The sequence below is a fragment of the Ptychodera flava genome, chromosome 11, assembly GCF_041260155.1.
Source record: "Ptychodera flava strain L36383 chromosome 11, AS_Pfla_20210202, whole genome shotgun sequence".
In the NCBI taxonomy this organism is placed as follows: Eukaryota; Metazoa; Hemichordata; class Enteropneusta; family Ptychoderidae; genus Ptychodera; species Ptychodera flava.
The window spans coordinates 18,819,791-18,844,018 of NC_091938.1; the positions used below are offsets into that span (position 1 = coordinate 18,819,791).

A 24,228-nucleotide genomic window follows, 5' to 3' on the forward strand; every position below is an offset into this window, starting at 1 on the left:
AACCGCTGTACATTTCATCTTGATATTTGGTATGTACATGGATGATGGGCTGTAGATGAGATTTTGTTCAAATGAAGTTGTCATTGCCAAAAATATGCAAATTAAGTGAAAAAATGTAAAAACAGTCAAAATTGAAAAAACTCAATAACCACTGAGCAGATTACATGAAAAATTAGCATGTAAGTACTTTGGGCTGACATGAAATGATTGTGCGCATCTTGGGTCAGTATCTTGGTCTTGCTATTTTTCATGAATTTTTTTGTAATTTTCTCCCATTTTTGGTCAAAAAATCTCCTGCTCTGAAACCACAAGTCCGATTGATTTGAAACTTGGTATGGAAGTGCATAGGAGTGACCTTTCCCAAATTTGGGCAAATCGTGGTAAAATTTGCATATTTTTAGTTTACACGTCCATAGACTCCCATGTATAAGGCAGATCTCCATAGAATCCCATGTATAAGGCCACAAAAAATAAAAATTTAGTTTCTCATCGTATTCATATTGCAAAAAGGATGCAGTGACACAATTTTTAGTCCCCATGGATAAAGTCCAGTGAGCTTATAGATTGGGTCATGTCCGTCTGTTCGTCCATCCGTGAGTCCATCCGTTCACGCAGATATCTCGGATATTTTGACAAAGTGTCATGTGACCTTGATGACCTTTGATCTCAAATATACATATTTGTCCATAACTCAGTAACCACAAGTGCTACCACCCTTCATATATGGTATGATGGGACAGCTTATGACGCCACATATTGTACCTCATTAATTATGCACATATCTAATTTTGAGCGAGCCAATAGAGCTAGAGGTCTGATTTTTGGTATATAGAGATAACTTAGCAAAACAATTTTTTTTGACAAAATGTCACGTGACCTCGGTGACCTTTGACCTCAAATATACATATTTGTCCATAACTCAGTAACCACAAGTGCTACAGCCTTCATGTATGGTATGATGGGACAGCTCATGACGCCACATATTGTACCTCATTAATTATGCGCATATCTAATTTTGAGCGAGCCAATAGAGCTAGAGGTCTGATTTTTGGTATATAGGGATAACTTAGCAAAACAATTTTTTGACAAAATGTCACGTGACCTCGGTGACCTTGACTTGACCTCAAATATACATATTTGTCCATAACTCAGTAACCACAAGTGCTACAGCCTTCATGTATGGTATGATGGGACAGCTTATGACGCCACATATTGTACCTCATTAATTATGCACATATCTATTTTTGAGCGAGCCAATAGAGCTAGAGGTCTGATTTTTGGTATATAGGGATAACTTAGCAATACAATTTTTTTGACAAAATGTCACATGACCTCGGTGACCTTTGACCTCAAATATACATATTTGTCCATAACTCAGTAACCACAAGTGCTACAGCCTTCATGTATGGTATGATGGGACACCTTATGACGCCACATATTGTACCTCATTAATTATGCGCATATCTAATTTTGAGCGAGCCAATAGAGCTAGAGGTCTGATTTTTGGTATACAGGGATAACTTAGCAATACAATTTTTTGACAAAATGTCACGTGACCTCGGTGACCTTTGACCTCAAATATACATATTTGTCCATAACTCAGTAACCACAAGTGCTACAGCCTTCATGTATGGTATGATGGGACAGCTTATGACGCCACATATTGTACCTCATTAATTATGCACATATCTAATTTTGAGCGAGCCAATAGAGCTAGAGGTCTGATTTTTGGTATATAGGGATAACTTAGCAAAGCAATTTTTTGACAAAATGTCACATGACCTCGGTGACCTTTGACCTCAAATATACATATTTTTCCATAACTCGGTAACCACAAGTGCTACACCCTTCATGTTTGGTATGATTGGACACCTTATGACGCCACATACTGTACCTCAATAATTATGCGCATATCTCATTCTGAGCGAGCCAATAGAGCTGGATGTCTGATTTTTGGTATATAGGGATAACTATAGGAGAGAAAATTTTTTGACCAAATTTCATGTGACATCGATGACCTTTTACCTAAATATATGTTTATGTCAATAAATAAGTAACCACAAGTGCTATGTCCTGTGTATTTAGTAGGATGGGAGCCCTTATGACAACACACGCTTTACCTCATTAATTATGTACACATCTAATTCTGGCAAGCGAATAGAGCTAGAGATCTGATTTTTTGGCATATAGGGATTAATTAGCAATAGAATTTTTTTTTTCAAAATGTCATGTGACCTCGATGACCTTTGACCTTGATTATACATATGCATATCTCAGTAACCACAAGTTCTATACCCTCCAATTTTGATAGGATATTAGACCTTACGATGTCACATCTTGTACCTCATTTATAATGCGCATATGTATTTCTTGGCTGGCCAATACTGCTAGAGGTCTGATCTTTTTCCCGATTTAGAACCATAACTTAGACATGCCTCATGTGTTTCAAATTGGGAACAACGACATAGACCTATGTGCCCATAGATCTCAACATATACACACCAGTGATACTTCTTAATGACCACATTTTCCTGCCCCATCAAGACTAATACTCCTATTACAAGTGGGGACTATGTCATTGTAAATGACTTGTTGAGTTAATGGTTGTATCACAGTATTCGATATATCTAATTCTGTATTTTTTCCATTTTATATTCTGAATAATTACATTAAACATATTTCACTGTCTCCATACATTTCATTTAAGTATTTTCACTTCATGCACTTTATCCCTTTCACACATATTCAAATATCTGACCAGAGAACAAACACTAAATAGTCCAGGATGGGAGCTACAGTGTCATTGACGCTATTTTTTCATCTTCTCAGCATTTCTTGTATGAAATTCCCGTATGATCTAAACCTTTACTTTTACTTCTGTAATCATACATATGTATTTTACCGGAATAAATCTGCCGTCTTGAAAATATGGTCGACTGCCTGAGAAGACGTTTATGACTCACTTCGGTGGCAAAAATCGTATTTCATTAGTGTTGAACTAATGAAATGCAGGCCATTCCTTCCTTTCCCTCATTGTGTACCCTACAATTCTGTCCTTGAGAGCAAATGCTGGTATTCTTGTCTTTTTGGAGATGGACCAAAGGGTAAAATCCAGAAAGCATCCAAAATGGGAGACTGGTCCAGCTGTGGTATTTTCTTTGATGTACCGGTACCTGCTAGTGTTTACATAATCGGCTGTGCGGCGGTCTTGCACCGGGCGCATAGAATGTCGAGCAAGTGCCCTGTCACATGACTAAAAACCTCAGCCTTGAGCCACTGGGCTACCGAAACCTGCACTGAAGTGCCACGTACCTTTCATTGCTCACTCTTACAGCATTATTTTACTGCAAATTGTCCCTGTGGAAATATGAGTATAAAATCACAGAGTAATTTCATATCAGCTGCATGTAGTATATCTTCTATCAAATTAACTGTGAAATTAACTTTTGCTATAAGCTGACATAATTTTCACACCTATAGTCTGGGTGAAAAATGACCAAATTTTTCATTAATTACGACGGATCTTAGATGCAAAATAGACTCTTTGCAGTCATTGAGTTGAGATGTATAATTTGAATTAATAGTGAGCCAGCAGATAGAGTCATCTGTTGTGTTATAAACAAGGCCATTTGTAACAGACTGGGGATAATTAAAAACACAGTTCCTTTTAAATGAAATTCAGTGCCTTTGACCTTAAAACCCCTCCCTTCATTTCCTAAATGAAAGTGTGAAAGCATGCAAATTTGATGATGAAATTGTGATTTGAACTTTTGTATTGCTGGAAAATTGGTCATTTAAAGTTTTAACCGATTTGTTTTTGAACCACAAAAGATTTCAAAACAAAATCTCAAGGCTGATCAAGTATCACAAATACACATGGCTGTTGGTTCCCATTGCATGTAGTTAATGCAAACTGCACACGGTAACAGGTTAAACCTGTAATTCAAATGGACCAATTTGCACAAACAAACCCCATTGTGAAAGGCGCATAGAAATATGTATTTCCATACGCTACGCACTTGTACCGGTACACATGGGTTTGATTGAACCGCCATCACGTGATCTTTTGGGTATACTGAGTCGGTATAACGCATTGGTGTCCTTTTTATTCTGGAGTAGAACCATTGAAATAGAGCCAAACCCCCCTTGCTTTAAGTGCCCTCCTGCTAAACAGGAGTTTTGTTTCTCACGGTGCCTTTTCATTACCCATGACGGTGACCCCAAAGTGAATTGATGTTGCAACACTAAGTTTCAATGATATACATGAAACCCTCCAACATACCATGTTTCTATAGAAAGAAAATGGTTCTACTCTGGAATAAAAAGGACGCACATTAATTGCTTTGCAGACTGCATACCCAAGAGATCACGTGATGCTGGTACAAACGCATACAGAAATATACATATTTCTATGCGCATTTGTGCATGTGGGTTTGTATATACTGTGGACCACTCGAATTTGGGTTTAACCTATTGAGACCATTAAGGTGGAGGAACGCAACATTACCATTGTCCTAACAAGGATCAAGAAACATCCAACACGGTGTAGAAAGAGTATTGTGTACTGTAGAGGAGTGTTATCTGATCTGAAAAAAAGCATGGATCAAGTTCTATGGAGATGAAGTGTACTCCTTTGATACTGCCATGCAAACACATAAAATCAACAGTTTTATAGTTCTTGGCTTATATGAAAGGCATGATAAAAATCAAGTGGAAAGCAAACAGAAGTCACTCTTTAAACACTGAGTTTTTAGTGATGCATGGTCACAATGATTTTGCAGAACACCTGTGTGGAACCTGGTACTCCTTATAGAACTAGATAGAATTCTGAAATATTACTGGTAGATCTTGTGAGGATGTATGTAAGAAGCATATGTGTACACAGAGAGCCTTTGATGTTCGCAAGTTGAAGATTCACTCCAAAATGCTCTTTTTAGAGGGCCAGTAGCTACAGTATATAACGTTGATGAATTTTTCCCTTTTATTTTTAATGTCAACTACATTTTCTTGATCTATTCCCCAAAGCATTTTGAGATACAAAGTATTCAGCTTGTCAACTCAGCCTGTATTGATAATGTTGACAAGTGGATTCTGGTCCAGACTAAAAGTCAAATGAACTAAATAGTTGGTGTTTCAACATCCTTCAAGGAGTAGAACATGAACTTGCAATCAAAATTCAAAACAAAAATACTGACAAAACTCATCGAAAGTTACAATTACTGGCTCTTTAAAGGGACAATCGTGACCAAGTTGTTATGTTTTTCTTCATACTGGCTACAGAAAACAAGAAAATTTTCTTGCACTTGTCTTAAGCATAGTGAAGTACAATGCATTTACCATGTTAACACAATACTTTGTCTGCAAACACTCAATATCATTGTTGACAAATAAAACCCACATTGATATTCAGCAGTCAATTATGGCAAGGGACATTACACACACCTGTCTTTGTAGAGATCAGTCAAAGAGTGGGCATTTCAATATGATATTTCGAGTAGAACTAAACATCATATTTTACAAACAGAACAATATAACAGAAAATACATCAACAGTTACAGATACTGGAGCTTTAAAACTGGAGGCTCGTTAATATTTATCGGTATATGTTTTTCATTAAGCGCATAACTTTATTTTAATTTGGTGTAGGGGAAAAGTGGTACATTAAATTCACATTCTGAGGATGTTGAATTCATGTCTTGTGCAATATTCTATGAACAAGAAATAAAAAACGTACACTTGTTAAATTTTCAGGTCTATATTATACGCCAAGTATATTCCCACTTCTTGGGCAATGGTCAGTGTGGCATACACTGACATATTGAATGCAATTGCCAAACCACGCATCATAGATCACTGTTGATTGGACTAAATAGAAAATGTGGATAAGCCGTTCACTGGGAAGATTTAGAGAATGAAGGGAGATTATTTACACCTTCGCAACATGCCAACCTTCATAAGTTGCATCTATTAATTTTCATTCAGTGACTTATTTGTTTGTCAGACATGTAGCGGCGTTATCAAATGTCTAGGAGGTTGCTCATCACTCATGGTCAGGGGATGACATCGTGTGCATTTCTATGTGGCAAATCACCTGTGGACTCTGACAATGGTTAAGGGTTGATGCTCGGCATACAGGGGAATTTTGGCGGTTGCCAATGAAAATTAGAGCGCCCTCACAAGGGCTGTTTACTGTGACGGAGTCATTTTGCCGAAAAAGCTCTTGTTTTTGGAAAAATTACTGGTGTGTATTATTGTTTCTTGAGCACACTTTAGTGAATATGATTAACTCAATGTTCCTATAGTACCATATGGGGCATTTGTTACAACGGTATGGAAAAAATCAAACCAATGAAGTATCTGAGTTTTCGTATTTGCTGTGCCAATGCTTTAACCCTTTCGCCACAATGGTTTGTCCCAAACCTATTGTTGTCAATAGTGACTCTGGATCTGTTTACAGGGAATCAGGGTGAATGGGTCAAATGATCTTTTCAGAGGCTCTGTAAAACCGAACTGGCTGTTATAGTTGTCTTAAAGTTCTTTTATTTTATTGTACATGTATATAAGACAGAAGCAAATAGACTTTGATAATAGAGCGGCCAGTTCGCAGTTAAGTACACATGTTACGTTCCATCAGTACGTGTAGCACCTTTGTCTTGCCATAACTAGATGTCGATAAGTGTAGCACAAACATTCAGAACTGTGAACGACACTTCTACACATAGGTCGTGCACCTGATAATTATGTGTAGTATTTTTTTCGATTTTCTTGATGGTTTTTGTGAAATTAGACGAGCAACCTCATACATGTAGTGTACCATTGTAAATTAGCAAACATCTTTGATATCAGAATATTTTATAAAGTTTGCACTGTGGAAGAAATACTTGCTATGATTTCCCGACATGAATGTTCCCGAATGAAATGTTGAAGTCTCATTCCACTTTTATATCTCACATGCCTCAACAAGATTTCTTTGAAGGGAGGCTATTGTCGGAACTGTGCATGCGCAACTTTCTTGTTTACAAACAATGTATTTCATGCATTATATCTGGATGCATCACATCAACATAGCTGCAACAATTGCATTTTACAATATTGTTAACAAACATGTTTTAAAAATAATCAATCACTAATGTACCCTAGATACAGTGTTCACATCGGTAGTGGGGTTCCCTGGCAACCTTTGAGCAGTTCCAACGACAGCCTCCCTTTAAACCTTATAAATAACTATATCAAAGAAAATTGGCTGATTTAATGCGAGGGTAGAACGAAGTGTAAGAATAACTGTCACGTAAAGAAATTAATTTTTCCAAAAACTTGCATGAATTTCACATATTTCTGAGAAAAAATGCTGTACAATCATTGGGAACTCACAACTAAACTGAAAAATTCACACATAAACATGGAGATGTGTACACAACTGTATGCCGCCTGGCGTTTGCAGACTTATGTGTAACCTCTCTACAGTACTTGCCTACATGTAGATAGACAGAGGTGTCCGTTTTCTTGTTCAGCCAGTTGAAGATACATGTAGCACCCCAGTCTACTGAAGTAACTTTCCCGGTCCAAGAGTTACATGTGAAATATTGAACTTCATTGAACAGTGTAACATTCAGAGTACGCCAATTGAAAGTGCAATGTGGGTCACCATAACTGAATTCAAAAGGGCAGAATTCAGTGACAGCAAACTCAAATTTACAGCCTCACTATTGAGTGAAAAGTTTGAAAATTTTACCATAACTACAGAAAAAGGTTGAAGTCTGGCAGCTTCTTTCTGTTTTTCAGTTACAGCTCAAATGAACTCATCTCTGGTTTCAGCAATTGTATTTTTCATCAATATTGTGACATCTATAATGATTGTCATGCAAAGACAGGCTGGTACTTTATTTCTTTATAACAGAGAGTAAGAATTTTTCCAAAGCGCAGAAAAAATATAGCAAAACCAGAAATTACCTTGATTTTGATAGAAAGCCTTAAAACAAGCAGTTCATAGCTTTGCTTTCATAAATGCAGTGTATCACCTGTAATAGAGTGAGGTAAAAGTCAACTGTGGTTTTGACACTGAGGTGGCTGAACTAAAAAGGTTCAGCTCTATATGTGTGTGAGTGTAATTGTTAAAGGTACATGTAATTGTCATACCAGATTTCAAATTATGTGTTAACAACCTCTTTATAATGATGGATGATCCTGTCCCTTGCCTGTGTAGTTGTGTATGGTTTTACAGTGGTTTGCTTTGACCTGTTGGCAATACAGTACTGTAACTAGTTACAATATTTCCAACACAGTCACAAGTATAATTGCCTACCAGTAATATCAGTCGATCACAAAGAAATCAAGTCTGTTAAAGTTGAAACATTGTCTAGAAGGAGGATAGGCATAGTCAAAACATCACCATCAAATCTTTACAACGACTCTTGCAAATGATTCATTCTAGACAGTTATGTGTAGCAAGGTGTGTGTGGATGTGTGGTGTTGTTTTGTTTTAACTATGCGTGACCTCCTTCCAGACAATTTTTCAACTTTCACAGAGTTGATTTCTATGTTACTGATAGATATTACTGTCAAAATGATAAAGTAAGCCTGACAGTGTTGGCAACTCCTCATTTAGACTGTATGTATTGTATATGTCCCAAAGTGCCAACCGTTCAACGCAAACCACTGTAGTGTAGTACATGTAGATTTGTAATTTCTTGTATATCTCGAAATACCGGTATCTTCCGGGATGTAGAAAATTTTGGTTGCTAGTGGCAACAAGCAGTGTATATGCACATAAAGTTTGTGCAAAGTGTCCTGATTTTTTACTTAAACTAAATTTTCACAGCTGGCACATTAGCCGGTTGTTTTTGACAGCTGCTGGCTATTTTCTCCATCCCTGTTGTCTTGAATGGCTTTTTTTGTCAAAGTACACAAGTTAAATTTTGTTCCTTATACATGTACATCATATCTGGTTTGATGTAATCCAAAGCATACGGGATCATGGTTGTATTGACCAAAAATCCCAGATAATGGAAGTTTATGTATACATGCAATGGTAAAGTTGTAATTAATTCAGGACAGGCTGAAGCCCAAGAACTTGGTCCATTTCGGTGATCGCTATTTTGAGTTCATCAGTGAACAGACTGACATGTACCTTACAACTGCATTGGAAATCATCCTGTCAATCTTGTAGTCAGCATGTCAATCACCCACTCTGTGACCTGCCAATCATTTTTGCAAATCAATCAAAAACTCCCCTTAAGATAGTTAATATGGGTGTACTGCCATTGCTAATCAGGCTATTGTGAACTAAAGAAATTAACCAATGAAATATGTCAGTCTTTTGCGTCTGAGAAATAGCTTGTCATTGATTGAGAAGTTTCCGATAAATTTTTCAAACAATTTTTCAGTAACCTGAAAACGTAATATTATGTCCAGCCTGTACAGGCTTTTTAAGAAAAATGAAAAATGTTTAAATATGCAATCTGAAAGTGATTAAAATGTTGTTTAGGTACTGTACATGATTTATTAAACTTGGAATTTTGTCACAGATAAGATGGGTAGTTTGTTTATGTTCAGAAAGCTTTCAAATTTGTTTTTGCTTCAATAGGAGAAATGAATATTTACAGAGCTAAAGTAATGTGTCTTCTAACAAATGCCAAAAATGATGATTTAAATTTCATCTTTATGAAAGTAAAATCAACAACAATGACACTGGTTTTTTTTAATTTCATTCAAAAACTTAAATTCATGAACTACTGGTAGTTACCTGTACACTTAAAACATTAAAAGATAAATAAATGAAAGCATATATAAAAATAAAATTGACAAAATATGTTCACCATATCACCAGTAGTATCTTATGCCCCTATATCAGTCATTTTGATATAATATCAATAATACTGAAATATGAGCTGAGCTAAACTGTGTAGGAGTACAGCCTACTCAGGTTACAACTGAAAACCATACTTGATTAACACACAATTAAGTGACTATTTCTCAGATCAATATTCCATCTTTGAAGTTAGACGTTGTGATTATAAATGTACAGTACATTGTGTACCGATGATGTGTTTGTGTTGCTATCGTATGTACGGTACTGTATCAATAGACGGGAGTTATTACTCGGGGAGTTTCTGGATCATCGGGCCCATCTTATTGACCTCAATAGTTGATAAAATATATCTGACAAAATCCTTTCGGCTAACACTGCAATCAATTTCAAAAACTGAAATTCAGGGAGACTTAATGAACCGAGGCCCCCCAGACAAGGGAATTACATCTTTCATGCTTGAGCAATTTTTACGACTTATCCTTGACCGCGGCGCATCTCACAGGTGCTGGGAGCTTGATGTGCCTGCGTCTTTACATCAAGCGTAGCAAGTGCTCATTACCAGCAATCTTAAAACTTGGCCAGCATCCGGTCTGTAAAATGTAGAAATCCATTAGCCATTTACAGTTTTTTTCGCATCTCCTCTTTTAATTTTGTTGTGTTGTAACATTTTCCTAAAAACCATCATCACTTGAATCGTGCAAAAGATTTTCCCTATTTGTGTTTTGTTGCTTGAGGTAAATTTTTAAGTCCATTCACAAAAAAAAAATGAAAAAGCTAATCTGATTAATATATGAAAAGAACAGGCAGGATAAGAAACATTAAAATTTTATCATTATCAGGAAAAACAATGAGATTTTGTCTATTTTTAAGAATTCAGCAAAGGAATATTATGCATGAGAAATACACGTCAAAAATGTTTTTCTTTTGCTTTCAGCGATTCTTTAACAGTGAATTAACTTAGAAAATCACATGAGGTACCCCGGTGTCTTTGCCGTCGAATGAAAAAGTGATATTAAAAATTGTCACATTTGATTGTGATTTCTACAAGTGTTGTATTCCACAGTCTGTAAGTTGCAATTCAGCAGTCAGAGACGTGTATGTCCATACCATGCCAGTCTTCAAGGGGTACAGTTGTTCAAAGTTCGAATCATTTAAAATAGATGCAGGAATGATGCCTAGTTTGGTTGGGTATACCGTATGTAGTCGAAGGATAAAAACTTTTTTATGCTGTAGGGAAAAGCAAATACGGGTAGTATGTGCGAGAGTTGGTTTTTTTTGTGAGGTTGATAATTTTAAGTGAAAAGTAATCAATTCTGAGAACTCATTGAACAATTTTTTTTAGAAAGTGAAAATGCTTTTGATTGTTTTGTTAGTATGGTACAAGTATATTGTGTAATTATATGTGTACGTAGTATTGATTATTTTATTATGTACATGTGAACAAAAACATATCAAAATGATTTTGTATGTTTGGCTTCAATTACGTTCTCTTTTTCTTGAAGAGATCCTTTCTTAGGAAGCAAATATTTTTTGACAGGCTTTGAATTTATGCTTCTTATTTGTACTGTAAACGGCTTCAAAAATTGTTGTGTTTTATTGATGTACGAGCCGGGCACAAAAAATGTGAAACTTTCCTATTTTGATTTTTTTTTGTAATCGTAAATTCAAATACAAATCCCCTAAAGCAAGGCATGTTGAGCATGGATCATGGAATAATTCATTCTGTTTTGTGTCTTGCTGTGTTAAGGTGAAAACTGTGTACAAAGGAAAGATATGTATAAGGTACAGCGATGTGATTTTTTCTCTCCACTTCAGTTGGAAAGTCTTGTAAGAGGCGTGATGTGAGTGGCAAACAAACCGAGAGTGTTCCTTTGTTCGGAAAACGTGAATGGAATCAGAAGATTTCAGTAAATTAATAAAAAGTACATTGGGAAAATTGACATGTGAGTTTTACTTAAAACACGGCTGGGCTGCCTTTGTTACTGATGATGCATGTGTACTGCATCTGAAAACTGGCGAAAAAAAGAGAGAACTTGCTCGACTCTGAATGGGAGAAATATGACCTATCTGATGTCTTTGCCCCCGAACACATGAACAAAAAATAATGATTTTCGAAGGAAACTTGTATTGCATGTCAATTGATGCAGCCTTTATTGAAAATTTATATTTTGATGAGCAGATTGACATGAATAATTTAATAAAAAAACTTCAGAGTTTCACAGGAACACGCATTAAAAATTGAAAACAGGGGTGTTTGGGTAATGCCTATAATTACTGCAGTACAGTGCGCTGCTGGCTGGGATCAGGGGATTTGTGATTCACCAGTTTGCCCCCAAACTTCAATGAAGGGAAAAATATCAAATTTGCGAGAAAGCATCCCTAATTATGCTGAAAATTGGTCTTTTCAAATTGGCTTTTCACTCTGGATTAGTGATCTGACGTCGACGGTGATATTTAAGAAATCAGTTTTATTGTGTGAGTGTTGTTGTGGAAAATCATATTTTATTCGGCAGTGACTACTTCACTGCTCATTGGCTGCTCGGCCTGATCGAATATTCTTTAATAATCTTTCAATTTCCTCTAATGCTTTCAACCAATTTCAATATCGGCAATCCCTAATTTCATAATGGAAAAAGCTATTAAATTTAATATAGAATTTCATCTTTCTTTCCAAATGCAATTTAATTCCTTCCTTTTCCCTAAATTTAATAATTGGCTTTTTGTTATGAAATTTATTTGGCCATGAAATTTTATTGAAAGTAGAAATGCAGGCAGGCTCGCTGAGTAATATAATATGATCGCTTTTTATTGAACCTCGTATTGGTCGGTTGAAAGAGAGCAAGCCATTTCTTACGTTTAATCCTGTAGACACATTTGGGCCGTGCAGCTGTACCATTTCTCATGCGGAGTCGAGGTAATTTCACTTTCCGTCAGCTAGTTTTAGCTTTAGCATTTAAGTCTCTTCAATAACGTAGATTTTTACCATTTCTGACAGCAACAGGGTAGGGTTGAGGAACTTCCACTGTTTTCTTTCTTTTTTGGAGGGTTTTATCATGGCAGGAGGTTTTTTAATATTTCCCCCCCTGTTTTTGTATTTATATTCCCGGCATCCAATTAGACTGTATCCGTACAAGTGACATAGCTGCAGGGTGAGCCGCATGTTGACTGGTTTCAAATCATTGTCCCGTCCTGACTGTAGCAGAACATGATACATGCGTCTGACTTGCAGCTAATTTTCGGGGCTGGGAGCATGATAAACGACCTTTGTCAGATATTACAGGGTGTAGTTCAAGCACTGGGGTCTGTCACAGAGACCATGACGTCTTAGCGCAGAGATTACGGCATGATGTTGGTGCAGATGTATCAGCCTTCGATGCGACTTGTGCAAGGCAAAGTGCAGGTCACTGCCACTGGGCAAAAAATGGGAAGCTAGGCAATGTCTTTTGTGTGATGTTCAAAACAAGTGACACTTCTGATTTCAATGGAAAGTGAAATCAGAACTCGTCGTTCCTGGAATATTGCTGTAATTATTTCAGTTTCAACAGGAAATTTGTAACTTTTTTGATGAGTCATGGTGTTTTAAGGAGGGATGCTCAACAGTCTTATGCTGGTATTTGCAGTGTCAAGTCTTTAACTAACAACGTCAAAGGATGGAGAATCAGTACACAAATCTGCTACTCAGTAAGTGACATATGTTTTCACGTAGTCATCTGTTTCTAGTGTATCCTGCTTTGAACAAACTTAGAAATTTCTTTCATATTTTGAATACATGTACATTGTACATTGTATTTTGGCACAAATTGGTCATACAATCTACATATGGTATATCAAGTGGAAGTCAAGGGCTGATTTGTACAAAAATCTGTACTTGGCATAACTAAATGACATATGTTCAGACCAAAGTTAACATTTTCAGGTGGCCTGTGCTGCTTACGTATATCTTCTATTTTAAGGGCGACATAAAAAATTACGAGTGATTTTTTTCTCTCAAATTGTAAAGAATAATGTATCCAAATAATGTTGGAACAGTTTAAACCACTTTTTTATAAGCTCCGCTGTCAGCGACGCGGAGCTTATCAAATAGGTTGATTGTCCGTCGTCGTCCGTCGTCCGTCGTCCGTCAACAATTGCCTTCTCCTCTGAAACCGCAAGTCCGATTGCTTTGAAATTTTATATGCAGTTCACTTGGGGTGACCTCACTTAGGTTTGTTCAAATTGTGGTGAAATTTGCATATTTGTATTTTTGGGGCATTTTTTGGTGTTTTTGGTAAAAAAATCTTCTTCTCTCAAACCGCTTGTCCGATTACTTTTAAATTTGATGTGCAGTTTACTTAGGATGACTTCAGTCAGATTTGTTCAAATCATGGTGAAATTTGCATATTTGTATTTTTAAGGCAATTTTTGTCATTTTTGGTAAAAAAATCTTTAAAAATCTTCTTCTTCAAAACTTCCAATCAGATAGCTTTGATATTTGGTACATATGTCCCTAGGATGATCTATTTCAGATTTGTTCAAATTGTGCAGAAATATGCAAATTCCATTTTTAAGGCAATTTTTGCCATTTTTGGTCAAAAAATGTTTTTTCAAAAAAGTACTGGCCTGATAGTTTTGAAATTCGGTATACAGGTTTCTATAGATGAACTTAGTAATATATATTGAATTTCTGATGAAATCTGTAATTTTGTATTTTTGGGGCAATTTTTGCCATTTTGGTCAAAAAATGTGTATTTCCAAAACTGCTCATCTGATAGCTTTGAAATTTGGTATACAGGTTCCTACAGATAAACTAAATGTGGTATACAGGTTCCTACAGATGAACTAAATGATATTTATTGAAATTATGATGAAATCTGCAATTTTGTAATTTTGGGGCAATTTTTCCCATTTTTGGTCAAAAAATGTGTATTTCCAAAACTACTCATCTGATAGCTTTGCAATTTGGTATACAGGTTCCTACAGATGAGCTAAGTAATATATATTGAATTTCTGATGAAATCTGTAATTTTGTATTTTTGGGGCAATTTTTGCCATTTTTGGTCAAAAAATGTGTATTTCCAAAACTACTCATCTGATAGCTTTGAAATTTGGTATACAGGTTTCTATAGATGAACTAAATGATATTTATTGAAATAATGATGAAATCTGCAATTTTGAATTTTTAGGGCAATTTTTCCCATTTTTGGTCAAAAAATGTGTTTTTCAAAAAGTACTGGTCTAACAGCTTTGAAATTTGGTATACAGGTTTCTATAGATGAACAAATTTGATCTTTTGAAATTATGATGAAATCTGCAATTTTTATTTTTGGGGGCAATGTTGCCATTTGTGGTCAGAAAATTTCATTCTCAAACAACTACTCATCGGATAGCTTTTGTTGAAATGTTCTTAGGGATGATCCAATGTGACATATTCAAAGTATGATGAAATTGTGTATTTTTGCAGCTTATTTTAGCCACTTTCTTTCTGGCCATTGCATTGAACTATCAAAGATTTCCACCTTCTTCATCAACATGTGTCAAAAATAGTTATTCTCTACATAAACACAGCGAAGCTATATCGGCCGCTAGGTCGCTTGTTTATATGCTTATGTTCTGTCAATTGTCAATATTGCCATTTTGTCTACAGGGATGTTTATATCATCTTTGATAGGGGACGAATGTTTGAATATTAACCCTTTGAGTGCTATAATTTTTTCCCGCCAAAATTTGAGTGTAATATTTTATCAATTTTATAAGAATTTTTCTGTAATTGTTTTTAATAACTTTGGACCAAATGGACATCACATTTCATTGGCTACAGCTTTTTTGTCAAAATTTCGGCAAAAATCTGAAAAAAGTTTACTGGGGTATATTTTATGAAGGCAACAAAAATTGACTTTGGTGCTCAAAGGGTTTACATCTGTTTGTAAAATTAGACTTATACCTCATGTATCACATGTAACTATGTAAAATTTGACTAAATAATCACAACATTATATAGTCATCTGCAGCTAGCCTCATGGAACGAACATTTCACAAACATTCATGGACATTGTGGTCTATTCTGGAACGTTTATAAATTAGCTATACCATACTCTCTGGTAGATCTGGGGTGATCTTTTGACTAATTTGAAACGCTGTCTTTGCAGTTATATTAAAATTTGTAACTTGTTACATGTCAAATGTTAGATCTAAGGTGACATTCTAGTGAAACACATCGATACATCAGTGAATTCTTGTTTGAATCAGTCACTAAACTGCAGTGATCTTTGTTCAGAAAGTGGAGTTTTTAAAATTCCTTTTTAAGTCTGTGAATGTTTTTCATTTTGCATAGGTAAATTTTTAACCCTTTGAGCACCAAAGTCAATTTTTGTCTCCTTTAAAAATATACCTCAGTCAATTTTTTTTTTCAAATTCATGCCAAATTTTGATAAAAAACTGTAGCTGATGAAAGGTGATGCCCATTTGGTTCAAAATTATCTAAGAAATTACAGAAAAATTCAGAAAATTGGTAAAATATTGCACTAAAATTTTAGTGGGAAAAATTACGGCACTAAAAGTGTTAAAATGAATATGGTATAATGAGGCAAACTTTTGTTTGTAACGTGTTGAGGGAGGAAACAATATGAAAACACAGAAAGGGGATGTACTGGTATGACATTACATCAGCCATTTAGCTATTGAATTTTTACATCCCAGATGACAAAAAATAGGTATTTTATAAATCTTAGGACTTTTGAAGTATTGAAAATATCTCCACTCTGAACGGGTGGTCATGTGTGACCAAGGGATTTTTCAGTCATGAATGAATACCAGTATTTGTCAAATGTCAAGGAGCAGGTACATTTCTAAGTGCCAAAGTCAATTTTTGTAGCCTTTGTAAAATATAACCCAGTCAATTTTTTTCAGATATTTCCCAAAATTTTGATCAAAAATTGCAGCCCATGAAAAGTGATGTCCAGGTGGTCCAAAACAATCAAAAAATTATAAAAAGATCTTAAAAATTTGTAAAATTTTTGCACTTAAATTGTCTGGTAAAGTATTGCCCCTTAAGGGCTAATATATACCTACTTTCTTAAAAGAGTTACAGTACAGTACGGATTCACATTTCTGTGAAGATTTAGAATCCTTGGTGACTTATTTTTTCAGGTGATCACTATATTTCTGTATTTAGTGTGACCTTGTAGAGGTATTCTGATTTTTTTTGGGGGGGGAGGGGGAGACAAGAATTGAAAAAATTGGAAAAGAGAGAATGTTTACAATATATAGTATTTGTGCAACCTTGATGGTATGAATTTGTGAAGAATCTAATTTTATGGCCCAAAGATACCTACTGTAACTTACAGGTGCTTTCTGCCCTGTTTATGGCTACAATTATAGGCTGTAGGTGTGTAATGTTGTTTATAGTCTTGCAATTAAGGAGATTGTAATGCATTGAGAGGGTGATGGATGAAATGTACACTGGTTGTTATCTTTACGTCAAGCCACTCTAAGTATCATAAAAGTTAAAATTGCATGTCAAATGGTGGTTCGTGCATTGCATATTCATAGAATTAACATACTATAAGTTACATCATGAATGTTATTAAGATGGTTTAATTTGATCAGAAGCAGTACTATTGAATCTGTCGTTTCGTTTTTGTTGGTGAGCAGTGTGATACTCTGATGTACCGATAAATGCATTCATCACATTTACTGTCTGTAAACATACGTGCTTTCATGCAGGTCTGCCTTCCCAAAATTCCATGTTGTCACATTTTATATATAGCAGCAATTCTCCAGCCTCCATGTGGAAGTCCTCTCTTTCTGTTTCTTGATAATGGAGTTCACTTTATGGTACAACTTTCACTTTTTGTTTGAAATCTTACACTCGTGTCTCTGTCTACTGAATGTAGCACACTCTCTTCTGGACTGCTGTGGTGGTCCGCCCCGTCTGTCATACTTTATTACTAACTGACCACAGGTATACATCTACCTGTAGAGACAGTAAGCTTTCATTTTAGATGCCATGCTGCTCATGTTGATCATTCAGGAAAACACAGTTTCTTGTTTATCACCTCGTTGTCAATCTATGTGCAAAATGAAATATTATTTGCTGCCATTTCGTCGGAAGCTTTCATGTACAGAAATTAAATCTACCGTACAGGTACTGAGAAAAGTTGATAGTCGCTGGTTTCTTTCAAACTTTGAACTGTACGGTGTGCTTCATGTATACCCAGTACATTGGTTCAAACTTTGTGTAAGTGTATCAGAGTGAGGGGGAGACCTTGCTGTTTCTTGCTGATTTGTTGTTGTACATCAGAACCATTTAGCAAATTGTTATGCGAATAATTTTTTTCTAATTTATGCACAGAAAGAACACACCATAACATATGTATGCATATATTACTACACATAAGGCTGTACCACGTGATCATTCTGTTTCATTGGTTTCAAGTGTAATTGTGATTATTAAATCTGTTATGTTTCTTCCATTGAAGATATGGACATCAGTGACAAATAATTTTTGCATGTATTTTCAAATTCTCTTCAACCTGTTAAATTGTGTTGAGCAAAAATTCTTTCAAGTCCCTTTTGCCGCTTTCATCAATTTTGTAAAATGCATCTTTGCGAACAAGCCTAACATGTACATGTAGGTTGTTCCATTTGACTCTGAGTATATCTAATGAGACATATATGCAACATTTTCACAGGAGTCTAGAGTGTGTGGTTTTTTTCCCAGTAATTATGCAAATAATACAGTGTGAGCTATTGCCATAGCAACCAAACTAACAATTCTTTCTCAAGGGGCTGCCACCGTCTCTTGAAATGACATCACAAGTCAGAGAGAAGCATGCTTAATTAGTCAATATTTGATCAAATGTACAACAAGTGGACAGATGTAGAATCGGTGCAAATTGTGTAAATTTCTCAAGTACATTATTACAATACCTGCATACTGTATGATGTACATCAATTCAAACTCAGTGTCAGTTCTTGTGTGATGTATTTGCCTTGACCAAATGATCACCAATATGAACAAGCAACAGTTTAATACAGACTAAATTTAGCACAAAAAAATTAGACCCTTTTGTGGAATTTTCAGTCAGAAATGCCATTCCCATTTTGTCAGGTTTCTAATTGGGGTGTGAACATTCAATATTTGTCTATAGCAGCGTTTCATATGCAGCCCACGCATTGCCATTGCCACTGTCAATGCGATTTAATCTCTGGATAATACGTCCATAAACGTTTGTTTGACAAGTTTTCCAGCCACATGTTGTGGTACCAGAATGGGTTTCGGTAACTGTGAAATTTTCACAATCCGCTGTTATCGGAGACTCATTCTGAAATCTGTTGAGCAAATTAAGTTTTCACAGACTTGTGAAAAGGCAAAAATTTAATTTTTCCGAGCAGAGATAACACAAGGTATTTATAACGACCATGTTGTCATGATTTGATCACAAATATTGGTAAGTTTTAGAATATTTGTTTCTCTAATTGCCAACATTCATGGTGACCTGTGAATTTTATTCGTGGTAATGAAACAGAAACAGATTGATTTAAAGTTTCTCTGAAGAAGGAAATTTTAGTTTATGTTTTAAACTGTGTATCAAAACAAGTGCTAAGACCACCATACAAATGTACATAATGAATGAGCCCCAAAACGTAAAAAAAGGCTGTTTATAACCTTTTCGCCACCATGGTTTGGCCCAAACCCATTGTTATCAATGATGATTGTGGACCTGTAATCAGGGAATTGGGGGTGAACAGGTTAAAAGGGAGTTAGCTGCTGTGTTTGATGATTTTTTCCATGATTATAAATGTCAATCACAGTTTCTTTTTCTTCTCCCCAAAGCATGTTCAAACACCTATTATTCAGCTTGTGAACATAGTATTTTATCACTTTTATTGTTTATGTTTGAATTCCAGTTTGGAACAGAGTTCATTTGTCAACAAAAATAACCATGCAGACTTCTGGCTACTGTTTATCCTAATATGCTTTTGGGAGTAGAGTGAGAAAATGCAGTTTGTACTTGTATGCATAAAACAAAAATGGTGTAAAAAATCATCAAAATTACAGCTACAGTACATGCCATCATTACAACAGGTCTTTTTCCATCACTACCATATATTGGTACTCTCTGCTGGTTTTCCATTTCACAGTTTGTCTTACACTCAGAGAAGGGAATGAAGGATGATAAATACCCATTTTTGTGAGCTGCCTGTCACATCATCTGAAAGTACATTACCCCAGTAGTTAGGTAGACCGTTCAGGTAAAGTACGTATATAGGTTACAGGTTGGTTGCACTTCTACACTCAGGCTGTCATTATTTTTCAGAAACCAAAAAATCATAAACATGCACCAGGGCAGTGCTGTTTTGTTCTTTCAAGATTCTTTGCATAGCAAAGAGGATATTTCTGTCTGATGGCTGAACTACTGTAAATCTTACATGACTTTACAACTTTTGTGTCGTGTGGCATGTGCATTAATCTCTCAGAGTATGGTGATTTATTATAATAATAGTCTCCCTTGCTGAAATTTTACTTCCACTGCAGTATTGGTTCTGTACTGCCCACTATTGTATCACAGCTCCCCAACTTGGTCCTAATATTCACATGACAGTACGCATTATCAATGAATTCGTTTTACTGGGAGAAGTGCAGGTACTGTGCCCCTAAGCCTCTGAGGGCAGAACACAGCTGTGATAGCTTCTAGTAGTACACTGATTGGTTCAAGGCAACTCTGAGGAGGTTGAACCTTTTAATGTACTTCTATTGCTACAGGTATCAAGTTTTAGGGTATTGAAGGATACAAAATGTTCAAATGTGGATGTTGATGAACATACAGTACACATAACAAGATCTTTCAAGGCTCTGTTTGTATCATGTTATTTCACATCTTTGTCAATAATTCCAAAGTTTTCCTAATTTTTTACAAGAAAATCAGATCTTGGATTAGAGTGTAACTGACAGAAGAGTTCACCTTGTCCAATATCGTCAGGCTGGTCAAGAAAAGCCCCATTTTGAAAAGGTTGCTTGGACCTACATGTACCAGTTGATAAATTTGCATCAAAGAATTTGCAGGAGTCCGTTGTGATTATGTACCTGTATATAGACGTGCGTCAGCTACATGAGCCGAAGGTCATTGAACTTTCTGTCAGGAAGTTCGACACAAGCATTGATTTGAGTTCAACCGATAATAGGAGTTTCCTAGAATGTGGGGTCATGTGAAGACACTGCAGGTTTAATACATGTACTTATACTTTTTTGAATACAGAAGAAATTGAGAGCTAATAGTAATGTAAGTCGAAACTTCGTGAATACGTTTACACTGTTCTAGGATGTATGGCTCCTACAAATTCATACAAGAAGCCGAAATTACCACTCGTCTCTCATTCTGCACTCCTAGTCAGATACATCTTCAGGGCGCAGTCCGTGGACAATGACTCTTACTAGTCTCAGTAATTCCAGGCAGATGAGCGCAACACAAGTGTCTGCATTTGCCCTTCTAAAAAGAAATGAGTGCGTTTATACTTGTAGTAATATAAGGTCAGTGTATGATAATATCAATGATGCCCTCAGGGCAGTGACTCGGAACCTACTGTACGTCATTATGTTTCTATAGGTACAAGTAACTTCCAGAATTGTAATTCTGAAATCCCTCTTTTCATTCCATCAATTGAAAGCCAATATTCAGTTGCCTTATGATTGCTCCTGCCGTACAGTCTGAATTATTAATTTTGCTATCTGCGCACATGAACTGCACTTAATTAGGTGTGTATGTTTCCTATTGTTGCATTTATGAAACGGGAGAGTTTTTTTCTGGAAAAGACTGAAATTACACGTACATCATACAAATATAGCGTGACATGCTCTGTTGTACACAGTACTTGTGTACAATATTATACTGAACTGTTACAGAGGAGTTGTCATATTAGAGTTGCAAAAATCCATTAAATATTATTTATTATTGCATCAAATATGGTTTTTCAGAGCTGTGTGAGAGTTTTTCCCGCAGAAAACGATGTAACATTTTTGTGAAGGCTGGTATAAAGTCAGTACATGTAATCTACATTAAAACTAGTACATTCCATAAGGTCGCCTTGATATACCATAGTAACAACTTTAAGGTAGAACGTTCCTCAAGAATACAAATAAACTTTTTCAATCTCAAACTTTCTTCAATGAAACTTCCATCCATTCTCTCACCAAATCAAGAATAATAATCAAGGGTTGCCATGCAGAATTTGGTACAAAAGAAACAAATTACCAAACATTTTATCGATAGTTGAAATTCAAAATGGCTGCCATCCCTGTGTTTACTCTACGAGGAAAAATAAGATTTTGATTTTTGAAAAAATAAGACTGTGAAAACTTTTCTCCAAGAACTTTAAAATGAGCCCCCAGTACAGGCCGTAGACCAGAAAAGTTGTAAAAAATTTCAGACTCTTCATTCTACCTCAACCCTTCATCGCCAAAATAACCTAACTGTTTTTATTCTGATCACAGCAAAACATGTTTGCTTCAACCTTGTATAGTTTCTCAATGGACTGTAGTATATTATTCTACATTTACCAGCAGCTGATACATGCCTTTCAAGAAAATCCATATTCTCATGAAACTGGATCAGAACCTATCACCAGGTCAAAAAGAAATGGCTATTCATGCTTTGTGAAAGCGAGAGGCAGGTTATGAAGCAAGAGTAAAAAACAGGAATTAAGAGACCAGTCATTCTGACATGGACTGCACCAAATATTGAATGTCCAACCAAGGCCTTTCTGTCAAATAGGACCATCCTTTCTTTGGATAGTCTGAGGTGCTATCAAAAAATCAAACTCAGTTTCATTTGTAGTCCATGCATGTGATAGAAAAACCAGTGGACTGTATTTCCTTTCTATCACATGGTGTTGTTTGAGCTTGACAGTGTGCAGGTACAGTAATAGGTACGTCTTGAAACAGAACCCCGCTTACATCTGATCTCTAGTCAGCAATGCATTGCTGATGTTGAAGAAATTTTTAACAAGAATGGTATATAACTGTATACGGTATACATGATTCCGTATTGTTTACAGTTTGTATAATTGTATATCTACTCAGTACATCTACCGTATATTTATATCTATTCAGTACATCTATATTTATGTAATGATATATATACACACAAACTATATATATATATATATATATATATATATATATATATATATATATATATATATATATATATATATATATATATATGTTTGTGCATATATGTTATATTATACACAATGTATATACTGTGTACAATATTTGGGTGTGTGTTGTTTTTCTCATAATTTATCATGCATATAGTTGAAATTAATGAAAATATTTTGATTTTCTGAGTGGCAAGCATGAACATGAATTCATTGCATCAGCAATAGAAAATTTGTTGTAATTTAATTACATTTGAAATTTTAAGAGCTCTTCATTCATTTATGAATTGATACGAATTACCTGGTTGTGAATAAAAAACTGACACGTTTACATCATTCCGCAATCCGTTATTTACAAATTCTGTAACGAGTCATTGTTCAGACCCTTAACATTTGGAAAAGTAATGAAATCCCTGCAATTCTGGTGTTGTTTGTTGAAATCTATTGAACAGTGCAATGAAATAAGCCTGAAGTTAACAAAAAAAGTAATTTCATTGGCACTGCCATTAGAAGAACTTTCCAAGGTAATAATAATAATGTGTGATGTTTTGACATTTTCTCCCGAGCCTGATTTAGCTCTCCCCCAACAAACCACCCGTAATTTAATTTGAAAATAATTGAATTACCATGCAAATATCTGAAATTAGGAAAATGTTATTATGGAAAATTTAGTTGTCAATTGAACCATTGATTTATAATAGAGTTTTTCCTCCACTCAATTTTCATGTGTAAGGCTCACCAACTTCTTTATGTGATTACCTTTTGTTCTTTCACTTTGGTTTTAATTTTTTTCTGCGTGGTTCAATCATCCATGGTGTTTGATTGACGTTGCTGCTATTATGCTTTTATTTTGCTTAAATGTTAATTGCACGGAAGTAATCAGCATCCTAGATTTGCATTATTTATACTATTTTTTTTTTATATAATTGATTTGAAAATTCCTGTCGGGAGAACAAAAAAAAATCGCCTCTTTTCACACAAATTAGATTAATGAGTACAGCTGATACTCTTATCATGTGTCATTTTATTATCAAGAACAATTAGCAGAAATATTAATTCAAATTTCATTGAAAGTGCAAGGTTATTGTGACATATATTTTCTGAGTCTTCTCACTGTCAAATGCACAAAAGAGTTATAAATCAACAGCCTGCATTGTGCGGTTTCCTTTGACCAGTCAGCCATGCACTGAGAATACTGCCACAAGTGGCAGATGGTTAAAATTCCTTTGTTTATTACTGCTGGTTAACCGCTTTGTTTCTTTGCTTGATAACATTCTGCTGTA

The 24,228-nt window shown here is 35.4% G+C and overlaps 1 protein-coding gene across 2 annotated transcripts in view; it reads left to right on the forward strand.

Moving 5' to 3' along the window:
* Positions 1–24,228, forward strand: part of LOC139143710 (uncharacterized) — a 62,689-nt gene that overhangs the window by 22,809 nt on the left and 15,652 nt on the right. Inside the window, exon 1 of one of the 2 annotated variants that reach the window (XM_070714246.1) lies at positions 12,645–12,722. The exons of the other annotated variant lie outside the window; for it this stretch is intronic. The gene's annotated coding sequence lies outside the window, so the exon portion shown is untranslated. Of the gene's footprint in view, positions 1–12,644; positions 12,723–24,228 lie in introns of those variants that run through there. 2 annotated transcript variants of the gene reach the window in all.